The sequence below is a fragment of the Ornithorhynchus anatinus genome, chromosome 5, assembly GCF_004115215.2.
Source record: "Ornithorhynchus anatinus isolate Pmale09 chromosome 5, mOrnAna1.pri.v4, whole genome shotgun sequence".
In the NCBI taxonomy this organism is placed as follows: Eukaryota; Metazoa; Chordata; class Mammalia; order Monotremata; family Ornithorhynchidae; genus Ornithorhynchus; species Ornithorhynchus anatinus.
Window position 1 is genome coordinate 51662595 of NC_041732.1, and position 24592 is coordinate 51687186.

The 24592-nt window shown below is 43.4% G+C and overlaps 1 long non-coding RNA gene across 2 annotated transcripts in view; it reads right to left on the minus strand.

Annotated features, from left to right (window-relative positions):
• Nucleotides 1–24592, minus strand: part of LOC120638379 — a 125526-nt gene that overhangs the window by 33851 nt on the left and 67083 nt on the right. Inside the window, exons 3-5 of one of the 2 annotated variants that reach the window (XR_005660016.1) lie at nucleotides 14477–14590; nucleotides 12840–13091; nucleotides 3783–5637 (exon numbers count right to left, since the gene is read on the minus strand). This is a non-coding gene — a long non-coding RNA (uncharacterized LOC120638379). Of the gene's footprint in view, nucleotides 1–3782; nucleotides 5638–12839; nucleotides 13092–14476; nucleotides 14591–24592 lie in introns of those variants that run through there. The other variant, XR_005660015.1, reaches the window with a different exon arrangement.

The following is a 24592-nucleotide window of genomic DNA, read 5'->3' on the forward strand; positions in this document are numbered from 1 at the left end:
AAAAATCTTAAAAGCTTGGCTTACTTTCCAGTGTGCCAGCTCATTCTCTAGTCACGCAGGAAGTAGCCAAGTGCTGTGGTAGAGGGTGGATGCTCTAGACTTATAAACATTTGAAGAGTGAAACTTACAGTTTCAAACAAAAAACAGAGTGATTGACTTCAGACCCAGCAAAGAAGCTCAGCAGTAAAAATATTCCTTCCAATTTTAGCTTTCAAATTAAAATTTGCTTAACGACCCTTATTTGGTAGGGGTTCTGGCACCTTTTCATTTCCTCACCTAAATCAATCACTCTAATTGCCTCTAGAATTCAGACTTCCTTGGCCTGAGCTCCAGTGCCTTATTTCCCTTTTTACTTACATTTATGTACAGTTATGTTTGATCAGACATGCAAACACACAGGCCCACACCTGGAGTTTTAGGCATATAAAAGAAACCGCACTAATTAGTAGCTCTCAGCTTGAGATAGAAAGTCTAAATGAATGAATGATTTGAGTTGTCTGTTGTGATCTAATTTTTCTCATGCAATACCTTTATTCAAATTGGTGTTCATTTATGTTAACTTCAACTGCCCCACTCTTCTTGCTCCTGGAACTCTGCCAAGTTGGAGGTATATGCTGCAAGATTAAAATGCATGTCCTTTCTTTGTCCCATTCAGATTCAAAAAACTTCCATAAAGGACATATCCATCATTTCTCTTTCTCTCCCACTGTTGCTTTCAGGCGGCCACCCCGTAAACAGCAACTTCACTTCAGACAGGATGATTTATAAACTTATGAATATAATCAATTATTTATATTATTGCCTGTCTCCTCCTCTAGACAATAAGCTCATTATGGGCAGGGAAAATGACTGTTAACTCAATCGTATTGTACTCTTCCAAGTGCTTAATACTGTGTTCTGCACAGAATAAGTGCTCAGTAAATACCACTCATTGGGTCTGGGTTTTCTTTATGATGATGAAGTGAATCCTTCTCAAGTCAGCAAAAGAGTGGGGGTTGTGGGGTGCTCTGTGATAACAAGTGCATATATAAGTGGGTGATAAGCATTTCCTTGGTGTTGGGATTTACCAAATGCCAAAAGGATTGATTGCCTTTTCTTTACCAAGTTTCATTTTCTAAGGTCAGGGACCAGAGAAATACCTAATCTTTGTCAGCTGTGATAAGGCCTGTTTTAAAAGATAAATTTTTTTTTTTTTAAAAAAAGCCTTTCAGGTCCATTCGGTTTAATTCTGATGAGCAACAAGACCTAATGGAAAGAGCCTGGGCCTGGCAGCCAGGAAATCTGCGTATTATTTCTAACTCTGTCATTGGCCTATTGTGTGACCTTGGAGAAATCACTTTAACCTAACTGTGCCTCAGTTTCCTCAATGGCTCTGTATTCTTCATAGATTATGAGCCCTTGTGGGACAGCGACTGTAGCTGATGTGATAACTTTGTTTCCTGTATCTCTTCAAACTAGCACAGGGTCATTTTGTATAATAAAAATCTATAGTAATTTTTATTATTACTATTAGCACTGAAATTTTGTTGACTTTGGAGTTAACTGAGAAGCCAGACATATTCAAATAAGCATCGAGGGCCACACAAATAGTATCTGTGTGTCTGCTGTGTGTCTGTGCAAGTGTGCATTTCCTCAAACAATACTCCAACTGGGCAATTAACTTTTTAAACCACAAGCTGAAGATTTACTTACTGGCTTATTTACCTGTGGTTGACCGGGCCTTGGAGGCCATGAATTGTATTTTAGTTTCTACCTTGATGATCTTATATTTGAGGATCTAGAATGAAATCAGTCAATTAATCAGTTGTATTTATTCAACACTTACTGTGTGCACAGCACTGTACTTAGGACACTTATGAAACTTAGGAGAGACAATGGACAAGAAGAGTGTTTCATAAGGTATCAGATGAAATCTTTTGATGAAATAATGCGTTTAGAAGGGATTATGAAAGGACCACTTAGCAGCCAGGAGAAAGAAGAGAAAAAAAGATCCCTCATTCCCCTTTCATTGCTGTTCCAGTGCTGGAGATAAATCTGTTCTATTCAGACTGCTGTGAAAGGAGCAAACCAGTAGGACAAGTTTCTGAAGTCCCTACATTCATATTGACACAATTTACCTTTGAAAGTATCTGTTGACATGAGCAATTGCAGTCTGGTGTGTCAACTTACATAATCTTCAAGTGTCTGGAAGATTTTGAAATTCCCCTTTTGAAATCAGATAGATAGCCGGAGCTCTAATTTGGGGAAGGGGGTGGGAGGAGAAGAGAAAAAGAGAAGACTGAATTCCTCCCCACCTCAGCCAAGAGTCACATATGAATGCTCTTTTTCTTCCTAGTCCCTTAGTTGCCCCTTCTGGAGCTCTGGAGCAAAGGAACGTGCCTACCTGGGAGGCTTTGTTGCCGCTCTCCTAGAGAAACCACATCCCAAAATGGCTTCATCTTCCCCAGATTCCTCATGGCGCAGGAAGCCACTTATAAAATAGAGCCTAAGCTTTCCCAAATTTCACTCTGAGAGTTTGCCCTGAGTTGTTTCTTTATAGAAGCGGCATGGTCTAGTGGGAAGAGCACACATCTGAGGGTCAGAGGACTTGGGTTCTAATTCTGATTCTTCCATTTGGTTATTGTGTGACCTTGAGCAAGTCATTTCACTTCTCTGTACCTCAGTTCTCTCATCTGTTTAATGGAGATTCAGACTGTGAACTCCACATGGGACCTGGTGATCTAGTATCTACCAGAGTGCTTAGTGCAGTGTTTGGCCCAAAGTAAGTGCTTAACAGGAAAGAAATGCCCACAAAAAACCATAGGGTAGGAGTAGGCACAGGAGGCTTTCCTCTCAAGTAGGCACTTTTCACCACATGGCTCCTTCTGGGGCTTTTCCTGTGGGAAGGTGATGAATGGAAGAGCTAGTGTGTCTCTCATCACTTTCAGAGTCAGGACACACTTCCCAAGACACACATGCACATGTTGAGATTCATATATATGGGGAAGCAGTGGCAAGATAAATTACTGTACTCCCCGAAGCACTTAGGTTTGGTCATTTTTAATGGTATTTGATAAATGCTTACTATGTGTCAGGCACTGTTGTAAGCGCTGAGGTAGATATAGACTATTGAGGTTGGACACAGGCCCTGGCCCACATAGGGCTCACGGTCTTACTTTCCATTCTACAGATGAGGTCACACAGCAGACAAGTGGCCGCCATTAGAGTGTAAACTCCTTGTGGTAGGGAACATGTCACTGCATTATTCTGTGCTTCCCAAGTGCCACACCAACTGGGTGCTCAGGAAATGCTATTTTGACTTTGGCTCCTGGAGTTCCCACCCTCATCACCTTCCTGTGAGTTCCCAGTAAGGCAGCCATATTGAGAACTCTGGGCAGCCAGGGGAAGGTGAGTTGTGTTTTCCTTTTTCTTTCTTCTCTATACTCTAGCAATGCTGTTGCCGTGTACGAAAGCCTAACAGTTATGAATGATAGGACCAAGCATCAAAATCTGTGATAGTCCTACCTCAAGTGGGACAGATGGTCACCTTAACTAAAAGCGTAACCTGTCCTTTGGTGGCAGGCCCACTCATTCATGATGACACCTGTCAGAGTTCTTGACTCTGCCCCTTTTCTCTGTGGGCAACCCATCCCTGAATGCTGCATAGTCTATGCTTTACTGTTACTTCATAGCTTTTGGCAGCTCTAAAATTCCAAGCATTTTTACTCATCCTGAAGAGAGAATGGTGTCTTTTGTCCACTTAATGATGAAGAGCAAAAGATTAAGCTCAGTAGTCTTAATAATCAGAATATTAGAAACAATTTTATTTTCCACAAATAATGTTCTCGCCATCTTCAAAGCTCTTCTGAAATCTCATCTCCTTCAGGAGGCCTTCCCCTATGAAATTTTCTTCTCTACAGGACACACATCTCTCTTCTACCAGCTCAGCAGTCCTGTGCCAATTACACACTCTGAGAACTTCTATATATAGCAACTTACTCCTTTACCCTTCTATTTCTTCTTCTATCTCCCCCACTAGATGTTTCATCCTTGGTGGCCTGGATTACATTTTCTTACTCTATTGTCCTCTCCCAAGTACTTAGATTTTACTGCAAGTGTACGTAGTAGGTGCTCCATAAATACTATTGATTGAAATACCTGAGCAACAGTATCCTTTACAGGATTGGAGCCAGCTGAGTAAAACAAATTCTCTTTTCCCTTTTTATGAAGTTCTGATAATCACTCTGTTGGATTTGGTTTTGCAGCTTTTTTCAGTAGTTTATCACCTTTCTTAAAATGTAATCATTCCTTGTACTTTTGTAAGATTTTAACCTATGAACATATAAGTTGGCAAATATGAAAAAAAAATTCTCTCCAAAAGAATGGCAGAACAGAGCAAATTAAAAAATAAACATAAATTATACAAGGGTTATCTATATTCACCTGATTCCCAACTTTTTTTTTCAGTAAGGCGACTAATTGGCTGGCTGAATTTTTTAAAAAGAACTATTAAAATAAATCCTGATTTAACATTTGCATGATGTGCAATAGCTCTTAAAGATAGCAGATGGTCACACCCAGAACATTAGTTATCAGTTGTGATGGTATTAGAAAGTAATAAATCAAAAACCAAACAGGCTTGGAAAAGGGAAGGGAAAACCACAGGGGAATGGATTTGATAAATATCTAGGGACCTGGAGAATGTATTCTTAAAAAAAAAAAGTACTGGTACTGATTTGACTGCATTAATAAACCAAGCGAGAATGAAAATCCAGTGAGCTTGAAATGCAGAATGGGAAATTTAAGTTAAATATTAGAGCTTTTAACAATATAAACCCAGGGACAGTGTGGAATGTCTGTGACAGAAACGTTCAAGACTTGAAAAGACATGCAACTATGTGAGCAGAAAAATAATTCAAACAATCCTTTCACTGCCATTGGCTGGGAGAGCTGAGGCACTAGGGTTCACATGAGGCTATAACAATTAGAGCAGAAATGGAAAAGCAGCACTGCCTTTTCATATTCATAGACAGAGCAGCTGCTGCGATCATCACAGTTCCATGCTATGTGATATCCTCATGTGGGTTTTACATCGCTGGCTACTCAAGGGTAGGGCAGAGGAGATGAAACCTGGGCAGAGCTCAATGTTAATCTTCATATTCTTTGGCTTTTGAAGGCGAATATAATATTTGCGCTGCGTCTCAGAAATAGAATTCTGCACACGAAGAGCACAAATCCTTAGAAAGCGCCTTATGATCTTTCACCGGGTGGCTCGGTACATGTGGAAAAACAGATTTAGCTGTACATTAAACTCTCAGGAAAGTGTTGTATCCCATTTCCCTATTTAGAAACTTGAACACGATCCAAATAGTCTAAATGATCATCTGCTGAGTGGATCATGAAATATATAATTGCTGGAACTGGAGCTCACTCTTGAGGTAGACTCTTCTTATTTGGGAAGACATTGTTCTCCTAGGCCAGGCATCAGCGATCATTTCCAGGGTTGGGCCATTCTGAAGGGAGGGTGCAGTGGGAGAGCATCTGGGGAAGCGAGAGAGGTACGTGGTGGGAGCTGTTGCTGCATTTCCAGTATTGCCAGCTATTTGGAGTTTGAGCCATCATGGCTACAGCTCCAGAATCTCTCTTCACACGGTGTTCCTGCAACCAAAGGGTAGGTAGAGTGTAGGAGAGAAGCAGAAGAGGGTAAGCAGGGAATCCAGTGGCACCGGAGGACTCCAAAGCTACAGTAGTGATAGAAAAATACCTCGTAATAACAACAGACCCAGACGTGATGGTTCAAATGGTGTAATAACCAGGACCCATCCAACATCCCGAGTTTAATATGCCAGCCGGGAGGCTTTGGCCTGCCATCCCCAGGCAGAGGTGCCAGGGTTTGCCCGTGTCTAGACAGATAATGTCAGTTCACTTGTTCCACTGTGGGAAGAGGTATGGAAATGTTTCCGATAATATTTTCCCCTTCAACATCTGTTGAATCAGAACATTTCAGTAATGAAGCTTACCCAAGTTACCAGCATGGACGGTTGAAAGAGAATGGTGTGGTTAAACAATGAATGTGACAAGAAATATGGCTTTGAGAGTCTATACCTAATAGAGTGAGAAATTACAAAGTCAGCAAATTTGTTGCCTTGGCTAGTTTCCTGAAAATGGCCAGAAAGCTTGTGTGTGTGTTTTCCTTTCCAAAATTCAAAGTTGACTCTTTCCCTTGGTCTGCAGTGTTCTCGGTGGGGGGTCCGGGAGTACTTAGGGAGATTTTCTTGTTCTCCCCAAAGTCGATCTGGAGTCTAGATGAGTTATAGCAAGCAGTGCCTCCGGCAGCTGTGACTCCGAGGGGGATCCCGAGCCTTTCGCTCACCTCCTCTTCAGTAACAGCCGTGGTATAACAATGTTTCCCCTTTGCACGAGCTTCAGCGTGGGACTGCTTCCTGAGCCCAGGCCAAAAGGGTGCTGTGGCCAGCTGGCAATAGCACCACTGCACAGCTGCCAACATCCTGCTCCATCCCAGGAGAGATGGAGCTGCTGTAACGCGTGGAGTCCCCTCCAGCCGGGGACGATGGCAGGCCCATGTTATTTGCGAGAGATTATACTTTTTCTTTTCCTGGCATTCAAAATGTATATCATTTGGCCTTTTGTTCCGATAGTGCCAGATCTGAGCCTCTGTCACATTTACCATCCCCAAAGGCTCCAAGCCAAATTGGCTCATGGTTGGGTTTTTTTTTTTTTTTTTGCCATTGTATAAGGCCAAAGTGAACAGTTTATGTTTTAAGGTTTTTATTTTCCGTGAGGGGGTGGTGTTGATTCTTTTCTAGAAGCTGTTAGATCTTCATTATTATCTTTTTTTAGTGTTACTATGTTCCAGGCACTTTACTGAGCCCTGGGGTAGATACAAACTATTCAGGTGGACACAGTCCATGTTCTTCATGGGGCTTACAGTCTTAATCCCCATTTTACAGAAGAGGTAATCCGAGAAGCAAAGTGATTTGCCCAAGGTCACACAGCAGACAAGTAGCAGAGCTGGGATTAGAACCCAGGTCATTCTGACTCCTAGGTCCATACTCTATTCACTAGGCCACACTGTTTATCACCCAGAGAAACTCTGATCCCAGAGAAACTTTGACTCGTCAGGATATGCCATCTACTTGCTAAACAAAGATCATGGGCACCCTGAGCTCATCACTGGAGGCTAAGTCCACTCCCCTGAAGAAGCACTGTTTGATGCCAAAGAACAGTCCATGTGCGAGCCCAGCTAGTCTCCTCGTTCTCTGCTTTTGAGGAGAAAATTACCAGAATGTTTTTACTGCTGTATGGGCTGAAGGGAATCTGTATTCAATAATTCCTAGTGATAATGTATTTTTTTTTAACAAAAATCGATTTATTCTTCCCGAGATTCCTCAGTTTCTATTTTTAGGATCATTGTAGAAAAAGATTTGGACTAGTCTGACTTTGATTCCACCATTTTGGTACTTCTGTTTGGTAATTTTTATCTCACGGGCCTGGTGAACACCTTGTTTTTATGAGTCCTTCAAAAAAATTTAAAAATAAACCAACATGGGAGTCTACACTCAGGGAGGAATTAATGTGAAAGGACCCATGAATATGCACCGTTGTTTTTCTGTTTTCTTGATTTTAGAAAAGGAAATGGGGCCAATCAGTGGTATTTAATGAGCGCTTACTGGGTGCAGAGCACTGAATTAAGCACTTGAGAGTACAATACAACAGAGATGTTCCCTACCCATAAAGAGCTTAATGTCTAGAGGAGGAAACAGGCATTACAGTAAATTATGGATATGTACATAAATGCTGTGGGGCCAAGGGTGGAGTGACTATCAAGGGCTTAAAGGGTACAGATCCAAATGCAAGGATGACAGAGAAGGGAGAGGAAATAGAAGAAATGAGGGCTTAGTTGGGCAGGGGATGTTACTTTAATAAGGCTTTGAAGGTGGGGAGGGTGTCATATATGAAGGGGGAAAGAGTTGAACAGAATTTCGTGGCTCAGTGGAAAGAGCACGGGCTTTGGAGTCAAAGGTCATGGGTTCGAATCCCGGCTTAGCCACTTGTCAGCTGTGTGACCTTGGGCAAGTCACTTAACTTCTCGGTGCCTCAGTTACCTCATCTGTAAAATGGGGATTAAGACTGTGAGCCCCACATGGGACAACCTGATTCCCCTGTGTCTACCCCAGCGCTTAGAACACTGCTCTGCACATAGCGCTTAACAAATACCAACATTATTATTACTGAGAAGTTTTGTAATGAATATTACTCCCTTCTCCCTCTACATTGCCCTTGCGTTTGGATTTGTACCTTTTATTCACCCCACCCTCAACATTTATGTACAGAACCATAATGTATTTAAATATCTGTCTCCCCCTCCATCAATCAATGATATTCATTGAGCACTTTCTGTGTGCAGAGCACTGTACTGAAAGCTCAGGAGAACACAACAGAACAGAGTTGGAAGACACATTCCCATCCCACAACCAGCTTGCAGTCTAGAGGAGAACCTGTCTGCCAAATCTGTGGGCAAGTCACTTCACTTCTCTGTGCCTCAGTTCCCTCAACTGTAAAAGGGGGATTAAGACTGTGAGCCTCACGTGGGACAACCTGATCACCCTGTATCTCCCCCAGCTCTTAGAACAGTGCTCTGCACATAGTAAGTGCTTAACAAATACCAACATTATTTATCTGCTATAAGCCCTCTTCCAAGTGCTTAGGACAGTGCCCTGCACACAGTAAGGGCTAGATAAATTTGATCGATTAAACTGAATGATATTAGCATCAGCCCCATCCTTTCTTCTAGCGTGGCTTAGTGGAAAAAGCCGGGCTTGGGAGTCAGAGGTTGTGGGTTCTAATGCCGCTTCTGCCACTTGTCACCAGTGTGACTTTGGGCAAGTCACTTAACTTCTCTGGATGTCAGTTCCCTCATCTGGAAAATGGGGATGAAGCCTGTGAGCCCTACGTGGGACACTCTGATTACCTTGTATCTACCCCAGCACTTAGGACAGTGCTTTGCACATAGTAAGTGCTTAACAAATGCCATTATTATAATTATCATTCTCTTAATGACCATTTGACTTTGCCCATGCCCAATAGCTCACATTTCCATGAGTACTAAAGGATGTTCCGTGCATGGACCAGCAGAAAATAGGCCCTTAGTTTTCATGCCTCTCTCACCCATAAATCTCCCTGGACACACTTTGACTGAATTCCCTTGAACACAAAGAATTCCACATGTCCCTTGTGATTCCCGAGCTTCAACTATCAGAATCTTTCTAAGATATTAAAAGGAAGTTTCCTTATATGTGAGGACTTGAGTTTCCATTTGCTCTTTAGAATTAAAGGCCCCCAAGGAGGTTTCAGGGGGAGGGGTACTTTTTTTTGGCCCCTTGCCCAGCTACGAGATGATATAGGTACCTACAAAAAGCCACAATTGGTTTGAGCACTCCCTGTTCCCTAACCCTGCAGCTTGGTGATAGCCATGGGCTACAAAGCCGCTTGTGCCTTGTTCTCTTCTCTTCAATCTTCACAGCGAAGATTTAAAAGACAGCCTCCTTCCTCACTGCCAAGATCTTTGAAAGATGCCGAAAAGATACTTCAGTGATTAGAGCAGATGCTGGGATGAAAGTGCTAGCCTGCTGAATTGCTTACAATAGTGTAGGAAAAAAGGGTTCAAAAAATCACCAGCTTCTCTAGTTTGGGGAGGCCGAACATGGTCCTCATGAACAAAAAACAATTAGGAAAGATATCTCCGAAGGTTTCTGTGGAGAGTGTCTATGTGGAGAAATTAGTTCTAGTAACAGCTCCTTGGATCCAAGGAAGCCAGGCATGATTTTTTCAGTGTGAACTCGACCAGAGCGATTGCAAGGAGTGGCTGAATCTTTTGGAAATTACCCAGCAAATTACCCAGATTGACCTAAAAACTCTTTCCATTATTACATTTCAGTGCACTCTTTCACAAACCTTGCTGATACCGATGGCATTTCAGCGGTCCAGTTTGGTCAAGGAGTTAGTAACTATTAAACCATATCATATTGGGAACTCATTGAGGATTTTGTCTGTTACTTCTGCAGTACACTTCCAAGCACCTTGCCCAGTGCTCCGATTACAGAAAGTATTCCATCACTTGATGATTATATATTGCTGACTACTGCATTATCGGCTGGAAGAATGTCTACGTTAGCCAGAGCGGCACCAGGTTTAATTTGTGCCCCGACTTGCTTTTGTCATTTTAAATGCTTGGATTTCTGTGCCTTGCTTGGAGCATGCAGAGACCATGCTCAGTTAAAGTTGTGTAGAATTTTGGGAATCCGAACCGAGCTCCCGCCTCTCATTCCCATCATCCCTTTTCTTTCATTGCCTGGGGAAGGAGAAAATACACAAATTTTGCGTAGTGTCCTTGGGCCCTGGTTTTTAAAAAATAATATTGCCTAATGCAGTAATATCGTAAAATCCTATTCATTCAATAGTATTTATTGAGCGCTTACTATGTGCAGAGCACTGTACTAAGCCCTTGGAGTGTACAGTTTGGCATCAGATATGACTACAGAACTTTGTGACCGCAGTGGTACAGTCATCATTCAAATTATTTACTGTGTGCTGAATTGGGGGAGCTCATTACGTGGCCTAGTGGTTAGAGCATGGGCCAGAGTCAGAGGACCTGGGTTCTAATCCTAGTTCTGCCACGTGTCTGCTGTGTGACCTTGGGCAAGTCACTTCACTTCTCTGGGCCTCAGTTACCTCACCTGTAAAATAGAGATTAAGATTGTGAGCCCCATGCGGAACACGGACTATGTCCAACCTGATTAAATTGTACTATCCCAGTGCTTAGAACAGTGCTTGGTACATAGTAAGTGCTTAGTAAGCACAATAATAATAATAACTATTAATATTATGATTATTGTTCCAGTAGGAGCTGGGGGAAATTACAGAGGAAAAGATCTATGTTCTCCATTTTAGAGATGCTTATAATTATCTGATCCATCCTACAGCCTGCACCTGGACCACACGGGCAGTTGTGAACATGCTCTGGACAGTTTCTTCATTCTCTAGCCTGGAGTTATGGGGGTTGGACAGGATAATAATAGTAATAATAATGTTGGTATTTGTTAAGTGCTTACTATGTGCAGAACACTGTTCTAAGCACTGGGGTAGATACAGGGTAATCAGGTTGTCCCACGTGAGGCTCACAGTCTTAATCCCCATTTTACAGATGAGGTTACTGAGACACAGAGAAGTGAAGTGACTTGCCCACAGTCACACAGCTGACAAGTGGCAGATGACCTCTGTGGTCCTTTCTAACTCAGATTTTATGATTCTAGTGTAAGAAATTTTTACCTCTTCCGACTTTCCCACAGAAATTGTTCAATTGGTACCAAAAGATTCAGGTTGAATATAAGAACTTGAGGCACAAGGGTACCGTAGGGGTCAATGCCAGTCATCCCGATCTGTGAGATAGGAAGCGAAGGTGGCTTGTCGGGTATTTTGCTTCACAGTTCACAAGTATTTATGGAGAGCCTACTGTGTGCCAAGCACTGCATTGAGTGCTTGGGAGAAAAAATTAGTAGGCATGATATCTGCCCCCCTATGTGGGTAAAATCTAGCGGTGTAAGACTGATCAATAAACATGATTGAATGAATGAACAGAAAGACCGAGGGATTGAGAGAGTTGAATTGAACAGAGAGGGCAAAGTTGAGCATAAGGAGAGCGGCCTCTGGTAGGGAGTCTACATGAGACATGTTGTCAGTGTGTCTAAGTGGAACATATCACAGTGCTTGACACGGATTAAGCATTTAATAAATATTAATACTAGTATTATTCTAACCTGAGTGGACTGCTATGTGGGAAGAGGATAGCTGTATGGCTAGGTAGTGTGTGGGAGAGAAGGCATGTTAGGAGCTTGTGGTCCATTCCAATGCAATATCCAGGGAAATTTCTCATTCAAAAATTTGGTGGACAAGATTGTCAGTACTAATACAAATGACAAATTTGAGGAAAATATTAACGGGATGTATGGTATTCCCCTCCCTTCTGCATTAGTGACTTCAGAATTAATCTTCTAGTCACCTCGTAGCGGCGTTTTAGGAGCTTTACCATAATAATAATAATAATAATAATAATAATGTTGGTATTTGTTAAGCACTTACTATGTGCAGAGCACTGTTCTAAGCACTGGGGGAGATACAGGGTAATCAGGTTGTCCCACGTGAGGCTCACAGTTAATCCCCCTTTTACAGATGAGGTAACTGAGGCACAGAGAAGTGAAGTGACTTGCCCACAGTCACACAGCTGCCAAGTGGCAGAGCCGGGATTCGAACCCCTGACCTCTGACTTCCAAGGCCGCGCTCTTTCCACTGAGCACTGACATGATGGCCTATATAGTATGCTATAATATAATTTTCTACTTACTAAAGGCCTCCAGGGACCTGACAGGGCTATGCGATACACAGTAGTTGATATTCATAGTAAATAAAGCTGAGGGGTTTTTTTCTAATACTGTTTTATACAGAAACGCAAACTGCATTTTTCAATCAGCCTAAGTTTTGTGATAGGTCCGTAGGGACGATGAGCGAAACGGAGACATCGCTAGCCGGTTTAAACACTGAGCAGAACAGCTGACTTGTAGCATCATGGGATGGGTTAACACTTCTACCTAAAGGATGCTCACCAGAAAAATGTTGTCCCACTGTTATAATTCACTGTAATGAGCAGGGAACAAAAGGTTGGGGAGGACAGGTGTGAATGATTGCCGCCAAAGTTGCAGGATACTGCGGCTGGCGGGGCTCCTGCTGGCGAAAGACATAATATATTATTGCTTCAGGTCACATAATGGTAAATGCACACTTACTGCCTTTGTGGCAACCGGATTGATTATCGTATCCACTTTGGTCCAGAGCGGGCTCTGCTTTACAAGTAACTGTGTTTGTCCCTGCTGGGTTGGTGTCAGAAGATCAGCGCCGACGCAATGAGTTCAAAATGGAGTTGGTAATGACAAGAGGGAGAACTCTTCCCATCTGTTTAATGAACGCCAGTCGGGGTTTTGGTCAGATCCGATCGTGTTTTTCTAAACAGCAGCTGGGCAGGTAGCGAAGTCTTGTTACTGTGACAAAAGGAGGGGTGGAATAAAGGATCAAAGGTATCACCTTCATTTATCTCAAAGTTTCACTGAAAATTTAAAAGTCCATTCTCTGGTCCATGGAACTGGCGTGATCTCTAGGCATTACCATTATATCCAATAGTTTCCTTTTCAGAAATGAGGGAAAATGCCGAGCCTTCACAGAGATTTTAATTGGCCTAGTCGAAAAGATCTGCAGAATTTAACCTAAATGCCAAGAGATTTGAAATTTTACAGACTTCTGGGACAGGATTACAGCAGGAGTAGCCTGACAAGTCACCCCATATTCTGGAGGCCGTCTGGGAACTTAGCTCCACTGTCTGGGAAAATTGTATTCTGAATGTAAGAGGTATTTTTGGATGGGGATCTGCAAAATGAGTATATTGGTGAGTCTGGGATTCTCCACTCCATTAGAAATTGGGATTTTCCAGGGGATTTGTTTCCTTTTCCAACAGGGTAGGTGGTGGTGGTGGTGAAAATAGCAGCAGCATTTATTCAATTCCGAATTAGGGAGGTGCGCTATACTAGGCACATGGAAGGTACAGAAGGCTACAAGGATTTGCACTCAAATGTGGGAGGCAAACATAAAAATATTTTTGAGTCAAACAAATTGAGCAGACATATACCCCTGAGTGATAAAGGAGGCTGTAAATAAGTACATGCGTGCTAAAGTAGATTGAAGAAAGCCGTCTTCTATAAAGCGGTTCTGTTCCAGTAGTAGAGGGTTAAAATCCAGTAATCTGTGTCCTATTGCAGTATCCAGAGGTCTGATGGATTAGGTTGGAATAGAAGTTATCTTTGTTAGAGCATCTTTGCAAAGTGCTTGAGATGAGTCAAGGGGGCTGGCTCTTAATGGGGTCCCAATTCCTCTCTTCTTCCAACCATGTGGCAAAATAGTGTGGCCTATCAATCATATTTATTGAGAGCTTACTGTGTGCAGAGCACTGTACAGAGCACTTGGGAGAGTATTATAGAGTAGAATTAGTAGAAAGAGCACAGGTTGGGACTCTGTCCCGGGTTCTAGTCCCACCTCTGCTGTTTTTCTGCTTGGGCAAGTCACTTAACTTCGCTGTGTCTGTTTCCTCATCTGTACATGGGGATGCAAAACCTGTTCTCCCTCCACCTTAGATTTTCAGCTCCCAGTGGGACAGAGACTGTCTTAATTGATTATCTTTTACCTACCCCAGTGCGTAGTATAATATTTGGCAAATAGTAAGTGCGTAACAACCACTATCATTATTATGATGATAATTATTATTATTTTCATCAGTGGGATTAGGTGAAGCATCTGGTGTTCGGGTACTTGGAATGTTGGTGGTGATAAGCTTGTTAAAAACAGAATTGCATGAAGGAAGGTTTGGGCTACGCACCTCCATGTAGGGATGTGTCGGAATGTTCCTTCGTGCCCGGCAATGAGAGACATCTTCGGAGTGGGTCTGACTGCACGAAGGTGGCCGGCCATTTGTCTGGCAGAAGGGGAAATCCTGTTGAAGGAATAATAATAATGGTATTTCTTAAGCGCTTATTATGTACCAAGGACTGTTCTAAGCGCTGAGCACTGTTCTAAGCTCTGAACACTGTTCTAAGCACTGTACACCAAAGCAGTCTTAATCAACAAAACATAACCAAATCTTGTGTGGCTCCCTGCCAAGGAGGCTACTTGACCTTCAGCAGCTGTTCACTTGTTTAATGTGGAGCTGATATTATGCTAAGTAGATATTGTTGCTGAATTATACTTTCCAACCACTTAGTACGGTGCTCTGCACATGGTATCGCTCAATAAATATGATTGAATTAGCTGTCACCTGCAAGGCTATGGGATGCCTCATGTGGCTAATGGATAGAGTCCAGCAATGGCCCTTGTGTCCACAGTATGAGGGGTGATAGAGTGTGATGGAATGTTGCGGGGAAGGGAAAGGGTCATATCTAATCACTCAACCAACAGTATTTATTGAGGACCTACTATGTGCCAAGCACTCCAGAAAGCACTCGGGAGAATTGAGAATTCCCCCCTTTTTCCCTCTGCTCCCTGGGTGCCAGGCACTATACTAGACACTGGGGTGTATACAAGCAAATTGGGTTGGACCAAGTCAATGTCCCACATGGTGCTCACATTCTCAATCCCCATTTAACAGATGAGGTGACTGTGGCCCAGAGAAGTAAAGTGACTTGCCCAAGGTCAAACAGCACATAAGTGGGGGAGCTGGGATTAGAACGTATGACCTTCTGACTCCCAGGCCTGTGCTCTATCCACTACGCCGTGCTGCTGCTTTAATGGCTGAACTTGTGGGTTCCACAGATGGACTACTGAGAACATGTGAATGCTCAAATATCGATGTTCAAAACATAGCCTCGGATGTTTAGACCCCCTAACCCTCACAGACCCCAAGGGGCCCCTCCTCTAGGTTGGACTCTGTGAAGTTAAGGAGTTTTCAGATAAAGGCTCCTAGTGGTTGCATCCAGGACCACGGCCTGGTTCAAATATCCAGAGTCTTCCCTTTCCCCACCAACCTGTTTCCTGTCCTTGCAGTAAATGAAGTGATAATCTATTGAATATTTATCAATCGTAGTATTTATTGAGCACCTGTTGAGTGCAGAGCACTGTGATGCTTCCTTGGGTGAGTAGAACAGCAGCAAAATACCCATTCTATAGTTGACGAGGAGAAGGGGTTGGGTCTCAGTGGAGTGTGTGTGTGTGTGTACACCTCGGCACTTGTGGCCAATGGAATGTATAATAATAATAATAATGTTGGTATTTGTTAAGCACTTACTGTGTGCCGAGCACCGTTCTAAGCACTGGGGTAGATACAGGGTAATCAGGTTATCCCACGTGGGGCTCACAGCCATAATTCCCATTTTACAGATGAGGTTACTGAGGCACAGAGAAGTGAAGTGACTTGCCCACAGTCACACAGCTGACAAGTGGCAGAGCCAGGATTCGAACCCATGACCTCTGACTCCCAAGCCCGTGCTTTTTCCACTGAGCCATGCTGCTTCAATCATATCAATCATATTGGAAGGGATTAATCATGAGAATCAGGGTGACATAGTAGAAAGAGTAACTCCAACTCTGTCACTTTGGGCAAGTCACTTAACTTCTCTGGGCCTTGGTTTCCTCATCTGTAAAATGGAATTTCGAGGCCTGTTGTCCCTCCCTCATAGGCCATGAGCCCCTTGTGGGACAGGAACACTGTCCGACCTGTCTCTTATATCTACCCCAGCACATAGCGCAATACTTGGCACATAGTAAGCACTTGACAAATACTATCACATTATTATCATTATTATTATTGGTTATTATTATCATTATCATTCTTAATGCTCTCTTTTTTCCACCTGGAAGTTTTGCTTTAGAGTTAGCCACCGGGCCAGTTTGCATCCTGCCAATGTCTTCCCCTCTGGTGTGTGAAGCATCATGTTTTTTTTTTTTTAACTGCCCTCAACCACATTCAGAGAGGGAAAAAAAAGAACACCATTGAAAACTGTGGAAGAATAGAAGAAGATGGGTTATAACTACCACGATGCAAATGTGACCAATTCAAGTAGTGACACTTTGTAGACTCCCTGAAAAGCCTCTAAGGAAGTTAATAATTCACTGATCCACATTTCCGCCAAGAAAGAGCCTTTCAAGCTTGGGAGTGATCTTGGCATGTGGGGGCCGGGTAATGATTCACAGCAACGAGCACCACCTCCTGAGTCACTCGAGGGAGCTGTGGTTTCCTGGGAGGGTTTTCCCCACCAGGTGACAACCCAGCTTACTGCTGTGGAGTTTGTGAGATCTGAAGGGACTCACACACCGGGCTGTGGCTTCAGGCGAGCCCAACTGACATGATTTAGGCTGCGTTGACAGAAGCAGTCGCCTGCTTCCTTCCCTTTGAGTAGAGAAATTCACTGTCCAGAAAGAGGGTTGTCCATCTGGGCCTCCCTGGGAACCTTAAAAGTGAGCAAGCCACCTGTGCTCAGGAATTCGAGCGTCACTATGCACCAGCATTTTGGGGTGGGAATTGGGTTAACTCTGCCAAGGCAGACTGAGAGTAAGGGAGTTAAGTGAGTAGAAGCAGCGTGGATAGAGCACAGGCCTGGAAGTCGGAAGGACCTGAGTTCTAAACCCAGCTCTGTCACTTGCCTGGTGTGTGACCTTGGGCAAGTCGCTTCGTTTCTCTGTACCTCAGCTACCTTATCTGTAAAATGGGGATTAAGACCGTGAGCCGCATGTTGGACATAGACTGTGTCCAACATGATTATCTTGTATCTATCCCAGTGCTTAGTACAGTGCTTGATACAAAGTAAGCACCTAACAAATATAATTTTAAAAAATTGAGGGGCAAGATCCATCTTGCTCTGATGAGCAAGGAGGCAACATGCTCTAGTAGAAAGTGGCGTAGCCTAGTGGAAACAGCCCGGGCTTGGGAGTCAGAGGTCATGGGTTCTAATCCCGGCTCCGCTGCTTGCCGGGTGTGGGACCTGGGGCAAGTCACTTAACTTCCCTGTTGCCTCAGTTACCTCATCTGTAAAATGGGGATGAAGACTGTGAGCCCTACGTAGGCCAACCTGATGACCTTGTATCTTCCCCAGCACTTAGAACAGTGCTTGGCACATAGTAAGCGCTTAAATACCAACATTATTATTAGAAGAGGCCATGGGATTGGGAAAAGACTTGAGTTTTGTCCAAGTTCTTCTGCGTTACCTTGGTCAAGTCACTTAAGTTTTCTGGGCCTCAGTTTCATCTGGAAAATGGAAATGTCACCTCTCCCTTACTTTTAGTAGTGTAATCACATTCATTAAGCACATACAGTGTGCACGATTGTGAGCCCCGTGTGGAGCAAGGATTATGTCGGATGTGATTATTTTGCATCTACCCCAGAGCTTAGTTCAGTGCTTGGCACATAATAAGTGCTTGATAAGTGCCCTAAATAATAACGGTTGATAAGTAAAGCATTTTCCTGGAATGGAAGCCACCTCTACAGCTTCTTTTTGTGAAGTTGTAAATGTCTGTTTTTGTTTTGGGGCTTTTATAGGTGGAATCAATCATATCAGACAAGATTGATGCCATGTTGTAATTCCAGCGATTCAATACTGAGGACGTGAAAGAAGGACCGGCGCTTCTAGGAATCGGTTTAAATTCCGTCAGAACTGTTGTTTGAAGGACTCTAGACCCCAAGGAGGAATTTCTTGAGTTTGTTTATCCATTTGCTGAAGCAGTGGGGCTTGGATTGGCTGATCTTCCTGACTCCATGTGGTGGCTTAGCAGAAAGAGTCTAGGCTTGGGAGTCAGGAGAACAGTGTTCTAGTCCCTGCTCTGCCAACACTTGCAACTGTGATCTTGGGCAAGTTCCTTATTGGTGGCTCAGTTTCCTCATCTGTTATATGGAGATAAAATGCCTGTTGTCCCCAGCTCTTAGATAATGAGGCCTCAAAGGGAACAATGTCCCATCTGGTTAAATAATCAGTGGCATCGATTGAGCGCTTACTGTGTGAAGAGCACTGCCCTAGCACATGGAAAACAATAGACTTGTTAGACACAGTCCCTGCCCGCAAGGAGCCTATAATTTATTAATAAATACCATAATCATTATCGCCCATGTCTACCCCTCGCCCTGCCTATGGAGATCTGCCTCCATCTCCCATCCTTTTCCTTTCAGCCATTCATGACCCAGCATGGCTTAGTGGAAAGAGTACGGACTTGGGAGTCAGAAGTCGTGGGGTCTAACCCCGGCTCCGCCACTTTGGGCAAGTCACTTAACTTCTCTGTGCCTAAGTTACCTCCTCTCTTAAATGGAGATTAAGACTGTGAGCCCATGTGGGACAACCTGATGACCTTATATCTACCCCAGCGCTTAGAATAGTGCTGAGCACATAGTCCGTGCTTAACAAATACTGTCATCATTATTGTTATTTTTATTACTAGTATGACCCTATGGTTTATGGGGTCCCTGAATAACTTCCCCACTTCTCTCTGCAAAAGGCCAAGTAGATATAGCTGTCATAAAAGACGGTAGTCCAGAGGATCCGAGCGGGGGGGAGGTTGAGAGGTTTCAAGTTGTGAGGAGGAATCTAGATCCTGAATGAGGCCTAATTCAAAGACAGTGAGAAACCATGCCCTTGGACCAGCCCAACATTGAGTAGTCAGAGTGAGGGGGAGGTTGGTGGTGGAGGTGGTTGCATGTTTATAGAGTGCAGGTGGTGTGGTGTGACTGACTGTAGTTTAACAGTGTACTGGATCGGTCACCTTGCCTCAGTAAATTGTCCAATGAAGCTGGGATGCTTTTGTTTTTTTTAATAGTATTTACTGAGCGCTTACTGTCTGCAAAGCACTGTACTAAGTGCTTGGAGAGTACAATATAACAGTGAACACACACATTCCTGCCCACAACGAGCTCAGAGTCTAGACAGGGAGATAGACATTAATCTAAATTAATAGATAAATAAATTACATACATATATAGATATATACATATGTGCTGTGGGGATGGGCGAGAGGATGAATGAAGGAGCAAGGAAGAGCAGTGCAGAAGGGAGCCAGAGGAGAGGAGGGTTTAGTCAGGAAAGGCTTCTTTGAGGAGGTGCGCTTTCAGTGAGGCTTTGAAGTGTGGGAGAGTCATTATCTATGTGATCTGAGTAGGAGCTATGGGAGAAGAAGGAGGGAGCAGACACGGAAGCTCGTCCTCTAGACTGTAAGCTGGTTGTGGTCAGGGAATGTGTTCATGGTCATAGTGTACTCACCCAAGTGCTTAGTACAGTGCTCTGCATGTATAAGTGCTCAATACATGCAATTGAATGAATGAATGAAAAACTAAGAATTGAGGAGTGGGGAGATGAGAGCCTGTCATATTGAGCCTCGGGGTTAGAAGCAGGGAGAGTGTGAAGGACTGGTAATCGGTTTCTGAAAACTGTGTCTTAGGTAATAACCTTGCAACCAATTTTCTCATAGGAACAATAATAAGCCCGTCAGTGGGCAGGGATTGTCTCTATCTGTTGCCGAATTGTACATTCCAAGCACTTAGGACAGTGCTCTGCACATAGTAAGCGCTCAATAAATACTATTGAATGAATAAATATGGAATCAGTCCCAGGAACTGAGATCTGATGCCTATTTTTTTTACAAAAATAAACAGAATTGTTTACACAGTCAATTGTAGGTGAGTAATATGGCCACATTAATGTATTTATATTGAGTCACAGAGATTTCACGATAGAGAAGTCAACTCCTACTTCACCAGAGTTAAAACATTTGAGGAGGGGCACAGAAGCCTTGAGGAAGGAGGGAAATTATTTGGAGAGAAATTGGGAGACAAATTTAAAGGGGGGGATGCAGGAGGGGTTGGGGCTGGGGAAGAAATGGGGTTATTTGACCATGAAGGACAGTCAGAAGAGAGGGTCAGTGTGGCTACTTTATCTCTGATGAAACACTGAACTCAGGCAAGAGGAGCTGGTGTCTTGGAGAAGGCTAGTGTCATCAACCAGTGGAATTTATTGAGTGTTTTACTATGTGCAGTGCACTGTTCTAAATACTTGGTAAAGTACAATAAAACAGACTTGGTAGACAGGATCTCTACCCACAAGGAGTTTATAGTTTACAATGGGCCAAAAGTTAAAACATCATAAAGTTAAACCAATGCTAAAAGAGTCTGTATATTTGAAAATGTTAGAACTGCTCTGCGTCGTAAATCGAAAGGTTGTTAAGTCAAGGTCTGCCTCTACAAATGTCCCAACATCCTCCTCATCGTCAGTAGCTTGCGATTTACTCAAATGAGTAAGGCACTAAGTAAGTTGGTTCCTCAGCTCCTTTACTTTTCTAAACAGACACAAATTAATAAATGAGCCAGGTTGTTCCAGTTATAACTTGAACCTCTAATGGGATGTTCATTGCTTGGAGATGTTTGAAAGGCACTGTCAACGTAGAGCCCAGAATTATGGGTACAGAAGCCACGTAAAAAAGCAAATCTAGATCATGGCTCTATTTATTTTGATGGTAGTGATGCCTGTCTAATTGTTTTGTTCTGTTTGTCTCCCCCTTCTAGACTGTGAGCCCGTCGTTGGGTAGGGATTGTCTCTAACTGTTGCCCAATTGTACTTTCTAAGCACTCAGTACAGTGCTCTGCACACAGTACGCACTCAACAAATACAATTGAATGAGTGAATTAAGTTATGTTGAGCCAATCAGAGTGCATTTAAGGTAACAGCCTAGGTCCAGAGCTCAGTCTACTGCAAACTTATTGTGCTTGAAGCCAAATTCTGGGAAGCTGGATGCTAAAGGTAGTTCAAGTCCACTTCCTGCCAAGCGCACTTACCTGGAGATCTTCCATCAGTTATTTCGGTGTTGCCATTACCACAGCAATTCAGGTGTAAGAAGGAATCGTATTGAATGTTGCATAACACTTTTCCGTGCCTTGGTATTTTCCAGTCACAACTTTGCATTTCTCTTGTTATGGGATGTGTTTGGGTTATTTGTTGTTTGAAGTGACTGGTGGTGGATTTAAATAAACCTACAATCTGATATGTTCGGTCCCACTGAGGATTTCAGGGATGAAATAAAGATGTGAGCTTTCACCGTGTCAGAGTTAAAACACTGAAATGTGGTGGCTTTGGAGTTTTGTGTGTTTGGTTACTGGAACACATTTAGTAAGGCACAACAAGGCTGCTTGATTGATTAAAAAACAAAACAAAGCCAACCCAAGTGTTTTAGAAGACACGAAAGGCTCAAAGAGAATTTTGATGGTGGGAAAGGCCATAACCAGGCTCTGGAAGACCCAACATGAGTCTCCACTATCACTCAGAGAAGCAATGTGGCATAGTGAAAATGGCTCGGGCTTGGGAGTCAGAGGATGTGGGTTCTAATCCTTACTCTGCCACTTGTCTGCTGTATGACCTTGGGCAAATCACCTAACTTCTTTGTACCTCAGTTACCTCATCTGTAAAATGGGGATTAAGACTACGAGCCCCATGTAGGACAACCTAATTACCTTGTAACTACCCCAGCACTTAAAACAGTGCTTGGCACATAGTAAGCACTTAAAATGCCATGATTATTGTTATCATTATTAGTAGTAGTATACCAAATCCCCTTTGTGGCCAAGGTTCCACACTGGGTTTTCCTTGTGGAACTATGAGGAAGAATGATGGAAGCATGTTGAAGCTGGGCCTCTTGGAATAAGCCCCTGAAACACATAAACCTCTGTCTTCTCTCAGCTCTCCCCTCCCCAGCTGACGCAAATGGCAGGTCCTACCTTTTTTTTAAAAAGAAAAATTGCATTACACGCTTACAGTGTTCGAGGCACTGTACTAAGCGCTGAAGTGGATACAAGCAAATTGGGTTGGACACAGTCCCTGCCCCACATAGGGTTTACAGTCTCAATCCCCATTTTACAGATGAGGTAAATGAGGCCCATTGAAGTGAAGTGATTTGCCCAAGATCTCACAGCAGACAAGTGACAGAGTCGGGATAAGAACCCAAGACCTTCTGACTCCCAGGCCTGTGCTCTATCCACTGCACCGTGCTTTTTCTTCCACCCTGCTCACTCTGCCCTTGGCATTGTCTCCCCACCTGTAGTCTGGGCAGGTCACATCCACTTTGGCCCCCAGAAAGGTAGTATTGTTATTGTAATTAGAGTATTTTTTTAAGCACTTATTATGTGCCAAGCACTGTACTCATTGTTGGGGATAGATAGAATGCAGAAGCAGCATATCTCGGCAGGGTATCCTGAAGGGTGTGGATTGGGTCGGAGGGAATGGTGATCAGGAATATGGATTATGTAAGCCCATCAAACGGCAAAGACTGTCTCTATCTATTGCCGACTTGTTCATTCCAAGTGCTTAGTACAGTGCTCTGCACATAGTAAGCGCTCAATAAATACTATTGAATGAATTATTGGATCTTCTGAGCTGCATGTACCCTGCTTCTGCACACAAACTTCTCATTTTTTTCCCCCTCTCCCTCGAGGCCACATATCGACTGTTGGGTGACATGGGAGAAAGACTTGATGTCATGGGAAGCAGCGTGGCTCAGTGAAAAGAGCCTGGGCTTGGGAGTCAGAGGTCATGGGTTCAAATGCCGGCTCTGCCACTTGTCAGCTGTGTGACTGTGGGCAAGTCACTTAACTTCTCTGTGCCTCAGTTACCTCATCTGTAAAATGGGGATTGTGAGCCTCAAATGGGACAACCTGATTACCCTGCATTCACCCAGCTCTTAGAACAGTGCTCTGCACATAGTAAGTGCTTAACAAAAACCAACATTATTATTATTTGGTCCTGCTGTATGTTCAAGTACTTCATTTGCCTACTCCCTTGAAGGTTAGCCCTTTTGGATTCAATGCAATCATATTTATTGAGTGCTTACTGTGTGCAAAGCACTGTACTAAACACTGGATGACCAATGTCAAGCTTTACCCCCCCACACACCTCACCCCGGTAGTTGGGTACATGACAGGGGTGTAGGGAAGGGGAGAGGAGTCTCAGCCTGGGGAATCTGTGCACGGTACTTTAGGATGACGGAAAAACTATAGCAATGGACTGACGATCCATTAATCCGTGGTGTTTATAGAGTTCTTACTGTGTGCAGAACACTCTATTAAGCATGTGGGAGGGTAAAATACAGTAGCGTTGGTCGACATGAGCCAGCTCAAGTCAAAAGGACAAAAATCTAACCTTTCAAGAGGGAGTACAGCTGAAATGTTCACCAACTCATGGCTGAATGAAACTAGGAATGACCTGGTCAGTTTTTGGCCAGGTTGGAAGCAATGAAGCAGGGTCTGGTTTTATTCCACCAGCTGGGGTATCTGATTTTCTCCTTTCACAGTCATGGGGAGGTTAAAAATAATGAGCTTCCCCTCCTTGTTGTGTACCCCTGAGCTTGTTGAATCACAAGTACCTTCCTTCTAAAATAAATTTATTTCCTGCTGCCTCCTTCCCCACAAAGCCCAGCTTGTGATGAATACCAGACTTCACAGCTTATTTGTCAAAGCAGCACACCTGTGAGGGTTTCTGCAGAAGATAAATTTTGGTCGGGGGCGGGAGGAACCGGGCCAGGAATAAATCTTAACATGTAACACCTGACTGTGAATGAACATTTGCCTCACAAGAATCGCCCCTCTGACAAGGTATGATAAATTACACTCTTTGTTGACACCTTCATTGGGTTATTTATGGCTCATTAATTGAACGGAAAAGGGGACTTGTAGATCCAGCCAGGGCACCATACAATGCTTTTCCAGTGGGCTGGGCTCAAATGGAAGAACAAAAGAGAAATGGGGGAGGGGTTGTACAAGTGAATCTGCCGGAGCATTTCCCATTTCATGGGAAATGGCGGAAGAAGGCAGGATCTCTACAAACTTAGAAAGCCTAGATCAATAAAGGAAAGTCTACAAGGTCAAGAGCTGTGACCAGTGAATGGCTGTTCCTTCTTAATAGCTGCCTCCGTCATTTCAAAACCTTAATGGTACTTGTTAAGTGCTTACTAGGCACTGTGCTAAGCACTGGGGTAGATATCA